We start from the raw sequence: 17,253 nt of genomic DNA, 5'->3' as shown, positions 1-17,253 counted from the left end.
CCCTACAGGGGATGGACTTTACAGTGGAACATAGACCTGGTACTGATCATGGCAATGCCGATGGGCTCTCCAGATATTTCCACTTAGAACAAGAAGACTCACCTGGTCAAGGTTAGCTTATTGTTCCGACGTTTGGGGGGGGGGTCATGTAGGAGAGTAGGGTCTGCAATCCTATGATCACCCAGATTTTTTGCTTTTGTTTCACTGGTTTACGACTTTCTCTGGCTGTGGGCCTGCCAATCAGACCCACAGCCTGGCTGTTCTCTTTCTAAATTACGATATGTACCCTAGGTGCATCTACCAATTGGTACTGGGCCACCTTATCAGACCCCGTAACGCAGGGCATAGGTGTACCCAGGGCCGCCAGGGGCTGCAGCATGTATTATGCCACCCCTGGCTGGCCTCCTAAATTTGACACAACTGGCTGCATGACAGCTGGGGCGAAGTCGTGTAATCACACTTTGCTTTAGATATAGTAGCCCTATATCTAACCATACCATGGACACTCGAGTTCCTATCAGTCACTCCTATGGCAGGCCTTGACAATCCTGAAGGCAGAGTGCGTGGGCTCGTGTGAACTAGGTTCTGGCCCGAGCCGAGCCCGGTTGCAGCTTGCGGAATCAAGACCCAATGGCTGTTCCATGATAACGCGTACCACATCGGTAACTTCGGTGTCGCGTTATCAAGGCATGTCGAGTAAGGTGTCATACGAATCGGGATGCTGCCCTCTCACCAATTCTGGCGACGAGGTTAGCATTCCGCCCTTCTAGAGGGACACGACATGTACGTAACTGTGAACCCCGGTTAAAGTTAACTAAAGCCTCAGCTCCACTAAAATGGATGCTGCCACCACAGACACGAGTCTGACCTCCTGCTGCTGGGAGTCCTTCCAGCGAGGAGAGCTTGGACAAAGGGTTTCCTGTCGAGGGCGGTGTTCGCACCGTCCCAGACAGGGTTTGTGTATTCTGGGTAGGTAGGGCTTTTGCGAGAAGGTGACTGCGGAGTGGCACCCCGGTGCTCACTACGCATCTGCCGGTCAGAACCAGTTCCAGGGGCACCAGCCCTGGCCTGGGGAAAGTCCGGCAGGGGAGAGGGGTGTAACTGCCCCCCTTCCTGGTCCCACCCTTAGGGCAGGACCTAGTCATGTACCCACCCCTTTCTTTAGAATAAAGGCCGGAGCGGGGACCCTTCCAAATTAGATCATCTTTGAATCAAGAACTACTTTCTACGAAAGGACACTCAAGACTCTTCTCAAGATTTCTCCCTTGTGACTAAGGAGTAGTCACCCTGCATCAGCGGGCACCATCTAAGAACTCTGCGGTTTGCTGCAAGTCCTTCCTCAAGGATCCGACGGCCCAGCTCGACGAGAACCGGCTTCCCTGGCACCTCTGACCTCTACCCACGTCATCAGCTCAGCTGTGATCTGTGGGTGCGACGAGACCTCGAGGGACCGGCCATCATCAGAACCTGCACGCTCTTAACCAGCACGACCATCGAAGCGATTCCCTGGTGAGTGCTCTGGGGTCCGAGAAGCCCCGACCCTGAGCCGCTCCAGCACCGAAGTGCAGTCTCCCAGCATCTCCACGATCTGCGTGGGGCCCTTCTGCTCGCTGCTCAGCACGTTGTCTGGTCACTAGCCGCTGGCTTGTGCCCTTCTGTGACGACATCCGACAATCAACACTGCTGGTCTGGTTGCTCCAGACTGGCCCTTGCTTCCATCTTTGCGAGAAGCACCCCGGACCCTCCTGGTCCACTCAAGACGCCATCTTAGGCCCACCACGTGGCCCTGAGATCTGCCAAGGCTTGTTGCCCCATCCTGGGCCCAGCGACGCCGACAGCATCATCCTTCGTGGGACAGCTCGCACCTCCGCCGTGGTCGCCGACAACGCCTCCTGGTCTGTGAGACTGCAGAGCCTAGCGTCGCCCACTCACCTGGTCGAGGTGACGGCCAACCGGTGCCATCCTGGTACCCTCTGACTACTGGCTAGTAGTACGAACTTGGTCCCCTCTGCTTTCAGGTATCAACAATCTCTGATCCAGGCTTGGATCTCTACGAACTATTCATCACTGGTCGCCGGCCAGCAACTCCTTTTCTTCCGGCTCCTGGCTCGTCAGCGAAGACCCCGACGCCTGTAAGACTTGTGCAGCCGCAGCCCTCGTGGCTAGGTAACTCGGCATTTCGGTGCCTGCATAGCCTCTTTACTCTAGGGTCCCGAGTCCCGAGCTTCCGACTTGCCTTATCGGGTCCGCCCGAGACCTTAAACTTTCCGTGTCCTCGGACACTTGTTTTAATTGTGCACTTGAAGTATTTTCCTAAGAGATTTGGTTTGTGCTTAGTACCCTGTCCTCATAAAGAGTCCAGGGCTGTTGTGAATCTTAATAAATATCCTGTTTATTTTCATAACACTTGTGTGGTGTCCTTTCACTGGGTATTCAAGGGGTACATGTGTGGTAAACAGCTGGCTTAACGCGCCCTCTTGAGTCTTTAGCCTTAGACTGCTCGTATCCACGCTACTAGGATAGCTGGTCTATAGGTTGACTTACAACCAAACACCATAAGGGTCGTTGGAACGATACATAGCGGTCGCTAGAATAGCGAACGTTGCATATCGGGCCAACTTCTCACAGCGGTGAGGACTCGTTTTTAAAGGTAGTTCTATTTGTGATGAAATGCAGGCTGTGAAGACAAAAGTTCCACAATCGGGTGCCTGAATCTGAATGTCTCACTCCACATGTGCAAGTATTAAAGCAACCGGATAGCAAACACAATCACAGTCATATGAAAACGAAGGAAGTACTTCAGAACATGGGTAACAAAAATATTTTTTTTTGGATCCATTTCACGGCGAAGCCTGCAACACATCTTCCTGCCAGCAGGTCTCCCAGCCTGTTCCCAACCCGTAGTTATCTGTCAACCCTTCTCCCAGCGCACAGCTCTCCGAGCCCATACCGTTCCCTGGCCGCACAGTTCCCTTTCCCTGTTTCTGCCCACATGTCTCGGTCTGCACCCCTCCATGCCTGTACCTCTCCCCGGCTGCTCCGCTCCATCAACCTTCGCAGCCCATTGCTCTTCCTGCCCACACATCGCCATACATTTTCCCAGTCGGTTCTGCCCTTTCTTCCCTCCTCCTCCTTTCCCCCCTTCACCTCTACCCTGTGCTGTCCTGACCTACTCCCTTTTGTACCTCGGCCCCAATGCCTGCTACTCCCAGCTCCATTCACCGCGCCTTTTCGCCTCCTTCCTCAGGTAATAATAACTCCTGCGTCACATAGCGCTTCATAAAGCGCCGCTGCCATATCTAAGCCCATGAAATAAGAGAAGGTAAGAGATGGTACTATCAGTGAGTGCTACTCTCCGGTTTACTTTGAAAACATGGTCACATAACTCGGGGGTTTCCTGCAGCTTGTGTTGGGGTCCTCCAGCCTCAGTGACGTGTGGGCGCCCTTCACTGGAGCAGGCTCCCAGGGTCACACACTGACGCAGCGCTTGCACTGCTGCGGGCACCGAGGGTGCTGCACTGACTGTGGTGGTGGGCCTGGGCCAGGCCAGAAAATAGCCGAGCTTGAGTTGTGTACTTCCCTCAGATTCATCCAGTGTTTTGTTAATGACCTTTGAATCCTCCTGGCATGCGGCTTCCTGTGTTTGAGGGGGAGGAAGAGGGAACAATGGTGGCTGCGGTGCTCTTACCTCACTTTTTCTCAGAGATAGAGGCTCAGCTTTATCTCGTGGGCTAGGTGGAAAGTCTTCCCCAGAGAAGGCTTCGGGGACCGGCCTCTCAGACACACACTGGCTGGTGGTGGTGGAGTTACTCTACGCCCAGAGTCTAGCCTCTCAGACAGAGTCAAACACGGCCTCTGTGGTGGGGTTACCCGGTCTCTCGGACACAGCCTCAGTAGTGGGGTTAGCCGTCCTCACGCACAGTGACTGTGGGTTCTCTAGTGAGAGACAGTGCTGCGGCATTGCGAGTCCTCTAGTGAGAGTGCTGCAGCAGTGACTGAGTGCACCAGTGAGAGAGAGGGATGCAGCACTGTGAGTGCTCTAGTGAGTGCTGCAGCAGTGACTGCGTGCTACAGTGAGAGAGAGGGATGCAGCAGTGAATAATTGCTCCAGTGAGAGAGAGTGCTGCGGCACCGCGAGTGCTCTTGTGAGAGTGCTGCAGCAGTGACTGTGTGCTCCAGTGAGAGAGAGGGATGCAGCACTGTGAGTGCTCTAGTGAGTGCTGCAGCAGTAACTGCGTGCTACAGTGAGAGAGAGTGCTACAGCAGTGAATGAGTGCTACAGTGAGAGAGAGTGCTACAGCAGTGAATGAGTGCTAACGTGAGAGAGAGTGCTACAGCAGTGAATGAGTGCTCCAGTGAGAGGGAGTGCTGCGGCACTGCTAGTGCTCTTGTGAGAGTGCTGCAGCAGTGACTGAGTGCTCCAGTGAGAGAGAGTGATGCAGCACTGTGAGTGCTCTAGTGAGAGAGAGTGCTACAGCAGTGAAGGAGTGCTACAGTGAGAGAGAGTGCTACAGCAGTGAATGATTGCTCCAGTGAGAGGGAGTGCTGCGGCACTGCGAGTGCTCTAGTGAGAGGGAGTGCTGCGGCACTGCGTGTGCTCTAGTGAGAGTGCTGCAGCAATTACTGAGTGCTAGTTTTAGTTAGTCATACACCATATGAATGTTACAGTCTCTTAAAGTGAAACTCCCCCAAAAGGAGTGTTATCTTCACAATATTGAGATTACAGGGGTATCCTAATAAACATAATATTGGCTGGTGATCAGGAGCGATCTGCTTCTACTCTTGCCCTTCCGGAGCAGCTATGCCAGGCTGTCTAGGGTATCTCTTTTCCAGTTTCCTAAGGTGTGTATATCTAAGATGTCTTTTATATTTGAGTTTTATTTATACCATTATTTGCCGCATTATTGACAAATATATATGATTTAGTATCCTGAAGGCATGCCTTACTTCTCTTCCCATTTCATAGGCTGTTCAAATACACTGAACATAATCTTCACAAAAGTTATTTACAAAAGTTTAATCTATTGCCATTATAAATTACAATAACTTTTATTTAAGTATTAATAAAAAAAATTAAAAGCCATTGTTATTTTTAATATCAATACATCTAAGTCACGTAAATACAACACATTGCATTACAAATGCTATAGGTATCACATTTGCGAAAGTTAAAACTATTAGCATTGTAAATGACAAAGCTATTAATTTCGCTATTTTCAAAACCAACACATAAATAAAACATTTGTCATTTACAAGACCAATAGCTCAAACTTTCCTAATGCGAGACCTATTGCATTGCAAATGCTTGTTTATTCATACAACACATTTGCCTGTTTTACCTCTGACTGCCTCCAAGTTACACGGAGCATTCATGAAACCCCCAAAAAAATGCGATACTGAAACTGACTGGATAACCCACTCCCTAAACTCACCTTCAACAACGACATGTGTCTCATCCAAAATAGCGTGGCAGATCTGGGGTCTGAAGGGGGCAGATCTGGGTTTTGAAGGGGGCAGATCTAGGGTCTGGGGAGGGGGGCAGATCTGGGGGGTAGATCTGGGGTCTGGGGGGGGCAGATCTGGGGTATGAAGGGGGGCAGATCTGGGGTCTGAAGGGGGCAGATCTGGGGTCTGAGGGGGGCAGATCTGGGGTCTGGGGGCAGATTTGGGGTCTGAAGGGGGCAGATCTGGGGTTTGAAGGGGGCAGATCTAGGGTCTGGGGGGCAGATCTGGGGTCTGAGGGGGCAGATCTGGGGTCTGGGGGGTAGATCTGGGGTCTGGGGGGGCAGATCTGGGGTCTGAAGGGGGCAGATCTGGGGTCTGAAGGGGGGCAGATCTGGGGTCTGAGGGGGGCAGATCTGGGGTCTGAGGGGGCAGATCTGGGGTCTGAGGGGGGCAGATCTGGGGTCCGAGGGGGGCAGATCTGGGGTCTGAAGGGAGGGCAGATCTGGAGTCTGAAGGGGGGGCAGATCTGGTGTCTGGGGGCAGATCTGGGGTCTGAAGGGGGGCAGATCTGGGGTCCGAGGGGCAGATCTGGGTTCTGAGGGGGGGGCAGATCTGGAGTCTGAGGGGGCAGATCTGGGGTCTGAGGGGCAAATCTGGAGTCTGGGGGGCAGGGGGAGATCTGGGGGGCAAATCTGGGGGGTCTGTGGGGTATGAAGATGAAGGTAACTGCCCAGACAGACAGGGCTCCTTCCTCCTCTGCAGCAGGCTGGACACACCAGGAGAGGCCGGAAGTGATGTCAGCAGCGCTGCTAGTGCTGTCTCTGCCGCCGCTGACCTCCTGAATGTCATGTCTGTTCCTTTGCAGAAGTTTAAAATAATGAACACATTGCTGGTATTTCACTGAGGGAGGGGGCAGAGCTGGCATGAGGGGCTGAATCTGAGACTCCTCACGAGCACACCAAGCAAGGGTGAGGCCTGTCCTTGGACTGTGAGTGTCTTAAAAACACCCATGTCTTTGTCTTTACAGGCGCCAAGGCTTGTTTCCCTGCCGGTGCCTGGAGACGGCGGTTCCGTCAGCGGCCACCAGAGGGCGCTCCTCTCCTGCAGATGAACCCACCTGAACTGCGCATGGGATGGAGAAGAAGGATTTCCTCTTCCGGGTAAGCGGTGGCAGAGACAGCACCAGCAGCGGTGCTGACATCACTTCCGGCCTCTCCTTGTGTGTTCAGCCTGCTGCAGAGGAGGAAGGAGCCCTGTCTGTCTGTGCTGCGACCTTCATCTTCAGACCCCACAGACCCCCAGAACTGCCCCCCCAGATCTCCACCTGCCTCTAGACCCCAGATTTGCCCCTCAGGCCCCAGATCTGCCCCCCTCAGTCCCCAGATCTGCTCCCCTTAGACCCCAGATCTGCCCCCCAAAACCCAGATCTCCCCCTGCGCTTCAAACCCCAGATCTGCCCCCTTCAGACTCCAGATCTGCCCCCCTCGGACCCCAGATCTGCCCCCCCACCCCCTCAGACACCAGATCTGCCCCCCTCAGACCCCAGATCTGCCCCCCTTCAGACCCCAGATCTGCCCCTCGGACCCCGGATCTGCCCCCCCAGACCCCAGATCTGCCCCCCCTCAGACCCCAGATCTCCCCCCTTCAGACTCCAGATCTGCCCCCCTCGGACCCCAGATCTGCCCCCCCACCCCCTCAGACCCCAGATCTGCCCCCCTCGGACCCCAGATCTGCCCCCTTCAGCCCCCGGATCTGCCCCTCGGACCCCAGATCTGCCCCCCCCCAGAACCCAGATCTACCCCCAGACCCCAGATCTGCCCCCCTTCAGACCCCAGATCTGCCCCCCAGACCCTAAATCTGCCCCCTTCAGACCCCAGATCTGCCACGCTATTTTGGATGAGACACATGTCGTTGTTGAAGGTGAGTTTTTGAAGTGGGTTATCCAGTCAGTTTCGGTATTGTATTTTTAGGGGTTTCATGAATGCTCCGTGTAAGGTGGGGGAAGTCAGAGGTAAAACAGGCAAATGTGTTGTATGAATAAAAAATGGGAAGCGGTACGACAGGGGCAACATCTATGGGAGTCCAGCCCGTATGTACAGTCTAGCGGAGGATAGTAAACTGTCACAAATTACTACCGGCGTGGAGGGCAGATATTACTAGCTTGCCTTTTAAAACCCGTGGGACATGTTCGGTATAAGAAACATACTAGAGTCTTGAGGATGTTATCAAACACTACCACCTATTTGGTGGTTTAATATGGGTAACCAGTCTACGACATACCCGCTGGATGTGTTAACCACTATGCAGTTTGAGACAGTGGGATGACAAACATTATTATTGATTCAGTCTTGCTATAGGAGTAGTAGACATATAGGAATATCTGAAGGGCTGGTTTACATTTCAATGCCTGAGTCCTGGATCTTAGTGTATTTTAGTATGCGACTGGGTCCCAAGCTTGGTTAGATATTACTTTCCTCCTCTTTTATTTTTATTTTCTTTGACAGTATCAAAACTAAGTTACAAAAGGAGCCAGATTCTGGACCTCCGGCTGTGTGTGTACACGGAGACGCTATTCTTAGAAGATCTTCCTGTTGGCAGTACCTCCATTTATTCAAGGTATTTTGTCCTGCCCTAAGTCGTTCCTTCGTATAGGGCATTTCCGTAGTCCAGTTGGCTGGTAACAAGGGCTTGGGTGACGGTCTTTCTGGTTTTGGTGGGGATCCACCGGAAGATATTTCGGAGCATGCGCAGGGTGTTGAAGCAAGATGATGAGATGGGGTTGACTTGCTTGGTCATCGTGAGGGAGGAGTCCAGGATGAATCCCAGGTTGCGTGCGTGGTCCGTGGGTGTTGGTGTGGAGCCCAGTGCTGTGGGCCACCAGGTGTCGTCCCAGGCCGATGGGGATTGTCCGAGGATAAGGACCTCCGTCTTGTCTGAGTTCAGTTTCAGGCGACGGAGCTTCATCCATTCTGCGACGTATTTCATTCCGTCCTGGAGGTTGGTTTTGGCTGTGGCTGGGTCTTTGGTGATGGAGAGTATCAGTTGGGTGTCGTCGGTGTAAGAGATGATGTTGATGTTGTGTTTGCGTGCGATGACAGCGAGGGAGCTCATGCAGATATTGAAGAGGGTTGGGCTGAGCGAGGAGCCTTGGGGTGCGCCGCAGATGATCTAGCTGGCTTCTGAGCGGAAGGGAAGGAGGCGGACTCTCTGGGTTCTGTCGGAGAGGAATGAGGTAATCTAGTCTAGGGTCTTTCCTTGGATCCCGGTGTGAAAGAGGCGGGTTATTAGGGTGCGATGGCAGACGGTGTCGAAGGCTGCCGAGAGGTCTAGGAGGATGAGAGCGGTTGTTTCTCCTTTGTCCATCACTGTCCTGATGTCGTCTGTGGCTGCGTTGAGGGCGGTCTCGGTGCTGTGGTTGGCTCGAAATCCGGACTGGGATGGGTCGAGCGAGTTGTTTGCCTCTAGGAACGCAGTCAGCTGTTTGTTGACGGTCTTCTCGGTGACTTTAGCCGGGAAGGGAAGAAGAGAGATGGGGCGGAAGTTCTTGAGGTCTATGGGGTCTGCTGTAGGTTTCTTTAGGAGGGTGTTGATTTCTGCATGCTTCCAGCTCTCAGGGAAGGTGGCTGACGTGAAGGATTTGTTTATGACGTTCCAGAGAAGGGGTGCGATGATGGTGTCGGCTTTGTTGACGATATGGTGGGGGCATGGGTCAGAGGGGGAGCCGGAGTGGATGGAGTTCATGACGTTGGTGGTGTCTTCGGTGCTGGTGGGGATCCAGGCGCTGAGGGTGTTGGTGTGGGTTGTTGGTTCGGTGACTGGAGGTGGAATGTGGGGTCCGAAGCTGTTGTGTATATCTACGATCTTCCGGTGGAAGAACGTTGCAAGGGAGTTGCAGAGGTCTTGCGATGGTGTGATGTCGTTGTTGCTGGCGCTGGGGTTGGAAAGCACTTTGACGATGTTGAAGAGTTCCTTGCTGTTGTGGGTGTTGTTGTCCAGCCGCTCTTTGAACAATGTCTTTTTGGTGGTGCGGATCAGCTGGTGGTGTTCGCGAGTGGCGTTCTTGAGGGCTGTCATGTTTTCTGTTGTCCGTTCTTGGCGCCAGGTTTTTTCGAGGGTGCGGCAGGATTTCTTTGAGTCTTTGAGGGCGTCTGTGAACCACGGGGTTTTCCTGTTTCCGGTTTTGCCTGGGTGGTTCTTCTGTGGAGCGCGGTCATTGGCGCATTTGGTAATCCACTGTCAGAGGTAGTGGGCAGCGAATTTGATGTCGGCGGTGTCGGTTGGCGGGTTCTGTTTCAGTGATGCGAGTAGCTGGTCTGTGGTGATTTTGCTCCAGCATCTGCTGGGGATTTGTTGCGTGCGGTGGTGGGATGTAGTCTTTTTGAAGGTGAAGTGGATGCATCTGTGGTCGGTCCAGTGTAGTCCGGTGGAATGGCTGAAGGAGACGTGGTTGCTGGCGGAGAAGATGGGGTCAAGCATGTGGCTAGCGAGGTGGGTGGGGGTGTTCACCAGTAGTTTGAGTCCGAGGTTGGCAAGGTTGTCGAGCAGGGTGGTGGTGTTGTTGTCGTCTTTTTTCTCCAGGTGGAAGTTCAGGTCCCCTAAGAGGATGTATTCTGGTGAGGCTAGGGCGTGCGGGGTGACGAAGTCGGCGATGGTTTCGCCGAATTGTGTGCGTGGGCCCGGGGGTCTGTAGATGAGCTTTTTTCTGAGGGTGGTCTTTAGGTCAGTGTGAATCTGGAAGTGTAGGTGTTCGGCGGCAGGGAGTGTGTCTTCGGCGTTGGTCGTGATGTTGATGGTGTTTTTGTAGATGATGGCGATTCCTCCTCCGGTTTGCTTGATGCGGTCCTTCCGGGTGATCTTGTAGCCGTCCGGGATGGCTATGGCGATGTCGGGGGCCGAGGAAGCGTTCATCCAGGTTTCAGTGAGGAAGGCGACGTCTGGTGCTGTTGTGTCGAGAAGGTCCCAGAGTTCGATGGCGTGCTTGTGGACGGAGCGGGTGTTGAGGAGGATGCACTTGAGGTGGTTGTTGTTGATGTTAGGTCCAGGCGGTGGTCTGCAGGTTCGGAGGACAGGGGCAGACGGGCTTGCTTTAGGCGCACCTTTGGTGTGCCGGCGGCGCGCCCGCTGCACGGCCTCCATATGAGGGGCTGTGGGAGGGAGGAGCAGCTGAGAGGCAGGAGCGGGGTGGCGAATGGGAACAGCGGGGGCGGGGCCGCAGGGGCACAGCGGCGGGAAAATAGCACAGAGGGAGGTGGGGAGAGAAAAGGCACAGAAGCAAAAAACGGGAAAGGGGGCTCAAGGGCACAGAAAGCAAAAACGAAGGGAAGGGGGCACAGGACACAGAAGCAAAAAACAAGGGAAGTGGGGGCTCAAGGGCACAGAAAGCAAAAATGAAGGGAAGGGGGCACAGGGCACAGAAGCAAAACGAGGAAACGGGGCTCAAGGACACAACACAGCAGTACAGGGGAAAAAGCGAGATGCAGTTGGCAAGGGCTCACGCAGCAACAGGCAGCGGGAGCAGGCTACAGCAGGCTACAGCATCACTGGAGGTCCGTGTGGCGGCTGGGGGGCAACCTACCTGTGGACAGGTCAAGGGTCTGCATGTCTGGGCACAACATCGTCCTGTAATCATGACACTGGGTACTATCATGTCTATTGCAGATCAACAGGTTGCACACCTTCATCGTTCACCGCGGCACCGCTTCGAAGGGTAGCTAGCTAGAGTCCCAGTCCTGCGCTATAGGGTATTTACGAAGCCCTGCCGTTTCCTCCCTATGTAGCGCCGTGCTCTCCACCTGTGCCCATGTTACAAGTGAACTTTTCCAGCCAACGATCTCTGGTGGCTCTGCATGTTTCCATTTTTTGGTTATTAGTCGTTTTGCCGCGATTAAACCCAGATCCCGGAATCTCGAGGTGCTTTTATTGTGTTTTGATCTGGCATAGAGTCCTAAAAGGCCAATCTCCCAAGACAGCGGTAAGGGCGTGCCTGTGCATAAGGATAGTGTAGTAACTACCCCCGCCAATATTGCTGCAGGGATGGGCAGGCCCAAAGCATGTGTAGTAAATCCGCGTCTGGTTGTTAGCAGCGTGGGCATGCAGAGGTGGCAATGTGGCAATATCTATTTATCATATCAGGCGAGAGATACGCCCTCTGGAAGATAAACGTCTGTATAAGTTTGAATCTGGAGTTTCTTGGTATGTGCCTGGAGCTTGCTAACACAGCATCCCATTCCTTATCAGTCCATGGCCGACCTCCATCTGTTTCCCAACTAACACGAAGTCGCAACATGGGCTTGAGTGTGTGCATGAGGAGCGCTTCCACTAACCAGTGCACCACATGGGAGCCTTCCCCCACTACATGCAGGTATTGAAGTAGCAAGTGTGCTGGTGGTTCCACCGTTAAGTCCCCCCAGACAGCTGATAGTGCTTTCAAAATGGAGGCATGTAAAAGGAATTGACCTGCCGGCAACTCAGCGTCTTCAGCTAGATTTGCAAACAGCAATAGCCCACCGTCGCTGTAAAGATCACCCAGCGTGGTCAAACCCGCAGCGTGCCAGATCATCAGATCTGTTTCTGATGTACCCAGCCTGCCACGTCGCGTACCGAGCAGCGGAAATATAGGGGCATATGGGAGGGTCGCATGGGTAATATATAAGCTTCTCCTATAACATTGTATTGCCAATCCGAGATGTAGTTGTTTTGGCCTTGGAAGTTTTGCAAACGGGGTGAAACAGATGGCAGATCTGAGAGTGGGTCCAGGGCCGTGCCATGGCCGCCGTGTCTTCCAGATTCTGACCAGCAAGCCATTTTGTTGCCCATTGGAGTTGGGCAGCCAAATAATACAGTGCCATATTAGGGACAGCCAGTCCTCCCCAGCCAGTGTCTGCGTGCAATTTCCACAGAGCCACTCGCGGCCTCCCGTTATTCCATATGAAATCCCGGAGGAGCTATTCTAACTCTCGATAGCTTGGGCGGAACATAGAGCGGTAGATTTGAAAAATAATACAGCAGCTTAGGCAACACAATAATTTTCAACAGCGCAATATGACTGATAACGTTTAGGGGAAGTGTCTTCCAGAAGCGCATCTGAGCCCGGAGTGCCGAGATTGCTCTCATCAGGTTACCTTCAAGTAGGTCGTCAGGCATCTGATATACAAAGATCCCAAGGTATCTAAACGTGGTGGGGTACCATGTGAGAGGTGAGCCATTTAAGATCACAGCTTCCTCTGCTGTGGTAGCGCTGAAGGGATACATCTCTGACTTGGTCCAGTTAACCCGGAGTCCAGACATTTCCTCAAAAGCTCTCAGTATATCTGCAATGGACGTCGGGATCGCAGTGATATTCCGAAGATATAATAATAGGTCATCCGCGCACAGGGAAATAGTATGTAGCCCATCCCCTAACGGAATGCCTCATGCCTCCCCATCTCCTCGGAGCATCATCACCAGTGGCTCCATTGCTAGGGAGAATAGCAACGGAAACAAGGGACAGCCCTGGCGTGTCCCACGTCTCACCCTGATTGGGTCCGAGATAAACTTACAGGTGCAGACTCGGTCAGTGGGGCGCTGATACAATAGGTGAACCATATTTAAAAAGTGATCTCCCAGTTTAAATTTGCCTAAGACCTCTGCCAGACAAGGCCATTCCAGAGAGTCACAGGCTTTCTCCAGGTCAAGAACTAAGCAACCCGACCTAGGCCAACTATGCGTTGCATATTGCTGTATTCTAAAAAAATTAAGAATATTAAGAGAAGTGCACCAGGCTGGAACAAACCCGTTTTGATCAGAGTGTACCAATGTTTTCACTACGGGAGATAGACGCCTTGCCAATAGTGACGCAAAAACTTTGTAGTCAGTGTTGAGGAGTGCAAATGGGCGATAAGAGCCCAATCTTCCAATTTAACCTTTCAATGGCAGACAGCAGCACACACAGAGGTCAAGGGTACATTCCCGAAACGCGTTTGGCGAAACATGGACAATATTGCAAGCTAAGAGGATGGTGTTTTAATCTGCAGTCTGCCCAATAAAAGGATAAACCGACGTCGTGTGTGGCTCCTTCACTTTTGAGCACCTTCATATGGAATATATATGGCCTGCTCCGGCCAGGAAGACGTCCCACTGCAAACATGCGGTCCGGGCCTAGAAACTTGAAAGGTGCGTGTGGAACGGCGTGTCCGTTTGGGGTGAGGCGAAAAATAATGCAAAGCTTAACATCACCTACAAAAGCTGCTTAATTAACTTTTCTAACAATTGAATTTTGGGAAGTATAAGCGGCATTCACTATGGTTGTGATAAGGCTGAACTGCATGAACCACAATGCTTAGCGTGCATACGCCCATTGGGGCGTGACTTTAAAAATCAAACTCAAGTGCGAGAACAGTTGTTGCCATTCTTCCATGCTGCCAGTGTTTGGCGAAACATGGACATTATTGCAAGCTAAGAGGGTGATGTTTTAATCTGCAGAATGCCCAATAATGGTGTCAGTCGGGCCCTGTAATGTAACGAAGGCTGTTTTTAAAATTATGACTTTGGCATCAAATTAGTGCACAGAGACAGACACTACAGGGCTGGCTGCTTATCTAGAAAGCCACTTTTGGGTAGTTTGGGTGACGAGGATTTGGATGTTGATGAATGTTTGTGGTAGCGGTGTTAGGCGCTGTCCATGATGCTGCTTGTGCTGACCCAGGAGTGGTGCAAGTTAACAAGGACTTCACAGATGGTCTCCCCTGGGACTGGTGCTTAAGTGCTGAGGTGTTTGGGTGTGCTCGAGTGACGGCAGAGCTAGCTGTGACCCTGGGTATGGTTGTGAGACCCGATTCTTTGGTGCTGCTTGGTAAGGCGAGACCGTGCTTGTTGAATATTCAACCAATATGAGTGCTGATATCCGAATTGCTGATCTGCCGGAAGTTATGATGCTGCCGACAGTAGCGTGTCTGCTAAAAGCGATGGCGTGACTTGTGGATCTATAAAGCCAAATAAGAGAAAGTTATCTTCCGACACCGCAGTCTTCGTGACTGAGACCAGTAATACTGAAGACTTTGAGACTCACAGCAGTATTTTCTCCTTTCAGAGCGTTATTGCTGCAGATGGAGTGAAACCAAGAAGAAAGCACATTACTAAGGTACGAACAAAGATTAATGTTTTTCATTTGTATTAACTGTTCCTCTTTTGCAGCATTTGGAAATGCATTTTCAAGTTGTGATGCTTTTTGTTTAGTTTTTTCTTGTAGGCTGTTACCTTTGGTTTAAAGGGAAAGATGTTGTATTGTGTGACCTTAATGCTGTAGTTTGCATTTCATTACCGTCATTTGCTTATCCTGGAGAATCTCCAGGGTGCAGGAGGTTTGCTGTTCCAGAGTTCTTTCTTCAGCTTCTGGGCAGTTGTTGCTCTGCGGCGATCTGTGGTCCTGTTTTTCTGCTCTTCTTGTAGTAGCTCCTATCAGAGCTTCATCCTCCCGCCAACGATAATATGATGCCAGGCATCACCCAGCACACAACACAGCCTATGAAGGGCTACGTCTATCTGCTCGGCACAATTAGAGCAAGGATAAAGTTATCCGGACCTATCAGGCTGTGAATGTAACCTAAGGGCTTAAGGTGAAATGAAGAGCTTACCTCCTTCCTGAGTGGCTCCAGACTGCTGTGTGCAGACTCGATAGCTGGCAGCACCCTGGAGTATGTATGTATAAATCAGATTATGTTGGAAGTAACCTGCAATATAGTGGCAGGCAGCACCCTGCCATAGAGTAGGATTTCTCATAGTATTTTATTTCCTGGCACATTAATGGAGATAGTCTTTTAACTGGCAGAAGAACAACACTTGACCATACATTTCCTGGCACCGTCTTTAAAACGACGTACACATTAGGAATGGCATTTCGTTCTGCTGGAATAATAGCACAAGTTATCTTGTACTCTGCTATGATGTTGCACAGATCTTTGGCTGCAATGCCTTCCATGTTTCATTCAAACGTGCTTTCTACAGGGCACATACATGATTTGCTGCTGTAGAGAAATAATGCTCCTATGTACTGTGGCAGACTCAGAAATAATGAAAAACTTCATGATTTCTCTTTCAGCACTTCATAGTAAAACCTTTCACTTTTTGACTCATACATTTGGCAGAAACATAACTTTGTACCATTAACATAGTTGTGATGGGGAACATCCATGTGGGGTTAGGACTGGCTCGACCAGAGTGCTTGCTGACTTGGAGGAGTATGGAGGTGGCCACCTTGCCTGGTCCGGTGTGGAACCAAGCCAGCAATGCTTTGCTGCAGGCTCTTTTGCCCTGATAGCTGTTCAACAGTTTGAGGAGGAGGAGGTGAAGAGCTGGCTAAGTGTGCCCTGAGGCTGGCAGTTCAGTACATCTCTGAAAAGTGAGCTTTGAGTCGATGTAGTGTTCCTCTTATACCACGTGCAATTCACCCTCTCCAAAGCCTCAAGAATTCCTGGGTGTGAAGGGCGGCTGATTCTGATTGGGTGCTTGATGGTTTACCAGAAACGCATGTTTTTGATTGTTCATGTTTGTCAGTAGTTAATTAAACACGCCCAGGCGTTTTATCTCTTCAGTTGACACAAGCTGCAATAAAGGTTTTTTTGTGGTTACAAAAAAATATGAACGGCCAACGAGCCTCTGTAGGTCAAAGAATCTTGTGTTCTGAAGTTGCCAAAAACTATTCTCTCTGATAAAAGGAGATTCTAGTGGCACTGTGAGCAAGCTAATGCAAAAATAGGCTAACATCTCGGCTGGGGTGTACAGAGGCAGTCTGCCGCCAGATCCACAGTATATGTTATCCAAAAACAGCGCAGGTCCTGCATGAAGGGTACTGTAGGAACTACACTACATGGCGCCACCAACGTTTGGTACCTATTTAACAGTAGAATCTGAGTAGTTCTATTGGGGTTATTCCCAGAGACCCCTACTTACAAAAACTAGAGTCGTGGAGTGGGTGGGCACAAAACTCCGCCGCAGCTGAGTAGGCAAGATATCCTATGTATTGGTTGTTGTTTAATCAAGCTTGAAGGAATTTACCTAAATTGTGCATAAAACCGTACCTTAAAATTCGTTCGACAGTTATTCTGTGTCTTAAACACGATGTGTAAGAAGCAGCCTTAACCCCAATAACCCAGGCACTTAATCAGTCTGAAGAAGACGATGTCAATGCAATACGGATTGCTCCCAATGTAAAGCATACTATGACAGTTAAACTACTCAAAAATGGGTTACCACCTAGAGGAGGTGTAGTAATATTCGTGATAGAGGCTTTCCAGACAGAGGTATTCTACTCATAGGTTATATTCCCAGCAGCGAATTCCGTAACAGAAACGTTTCATTATTACACACATGAAGAAGTTCCAGCGGTCTACACGCCGTTTGCGGTGATTGAGATTCCGCTTACCTACCAGGATCATTTTTTCTGGTTTAATGGCGCCGTACCGCATGTTACTACAAGAGCAAGGCTTGGTCCTTTAGGAAGACCAGGGGCAACATGGCCGATATTAGCGGCCTATGCACCACATCCTGACATTGACACAATGCCACGCGATGAACTGCTTGTTCAACTCAAAGAGTTGATAAAACTTTACAGAAACATGACACTCTTCGTCCTGAGGACACTATCGGTCCAACCTACCGTAATTACACCTAATGCAGCTACTACACAGAGCACCGGTACTAAAATTACTCCACACACATTACACACGCTAATGGGCAAAGTGCCCACAAAACCTGAACAAATTCCTTTCTGAGTAGCTCAGAAAATAACCCAGTTAGAAGCAGTATTCCCAAAAACAACACCATTTGAAAAAC

General features: G+C 51.1%; 1 protein-coding gene across 2 annotated transcripts in view; it reads left to right on the top strand.

Moving 5' to 3' along the window:
- LOC144807604 (uncharacterized) overlaps positions 1-17,253 on the top strand; it is a 272,324-nt gene that overhangs the window by 141,447 nt on the left and 113,624 nt on the right. For both annotated transcript variants that reach the window (XR_013606355.1, XM_078673241.1), the window contains 2 exons: positions 6,473-6,605; positions 14,513-14,563. The gene's annotated coding sequence lies outside the window, so the exon portion shown is untranslated. The remainder of the gene's footprint in view (positions 1-6,472; positions 6,606-14,512; positions 14,564-17,253) is intronic.

The sequence above is a fragment of the Lissotriton helveticus genome, unplaced genomic scaffold (assembly GCF_964261635.1).
Source record: "Lissotriton helveticus unplaced genomic scaffold, aLisHel1.1 SCAFFOLD_404, whole genome shotgun sequence".
Taxonomy (NCBI): Eukaryota; Metazoa; Chordata; class Amphibia; order Caudata; family Salamandridae; genus Lissotriton; species Lissotriton helveticus.
This window is presented reverse-complemented; position numbering and strand designations above follow the sequence as displayed.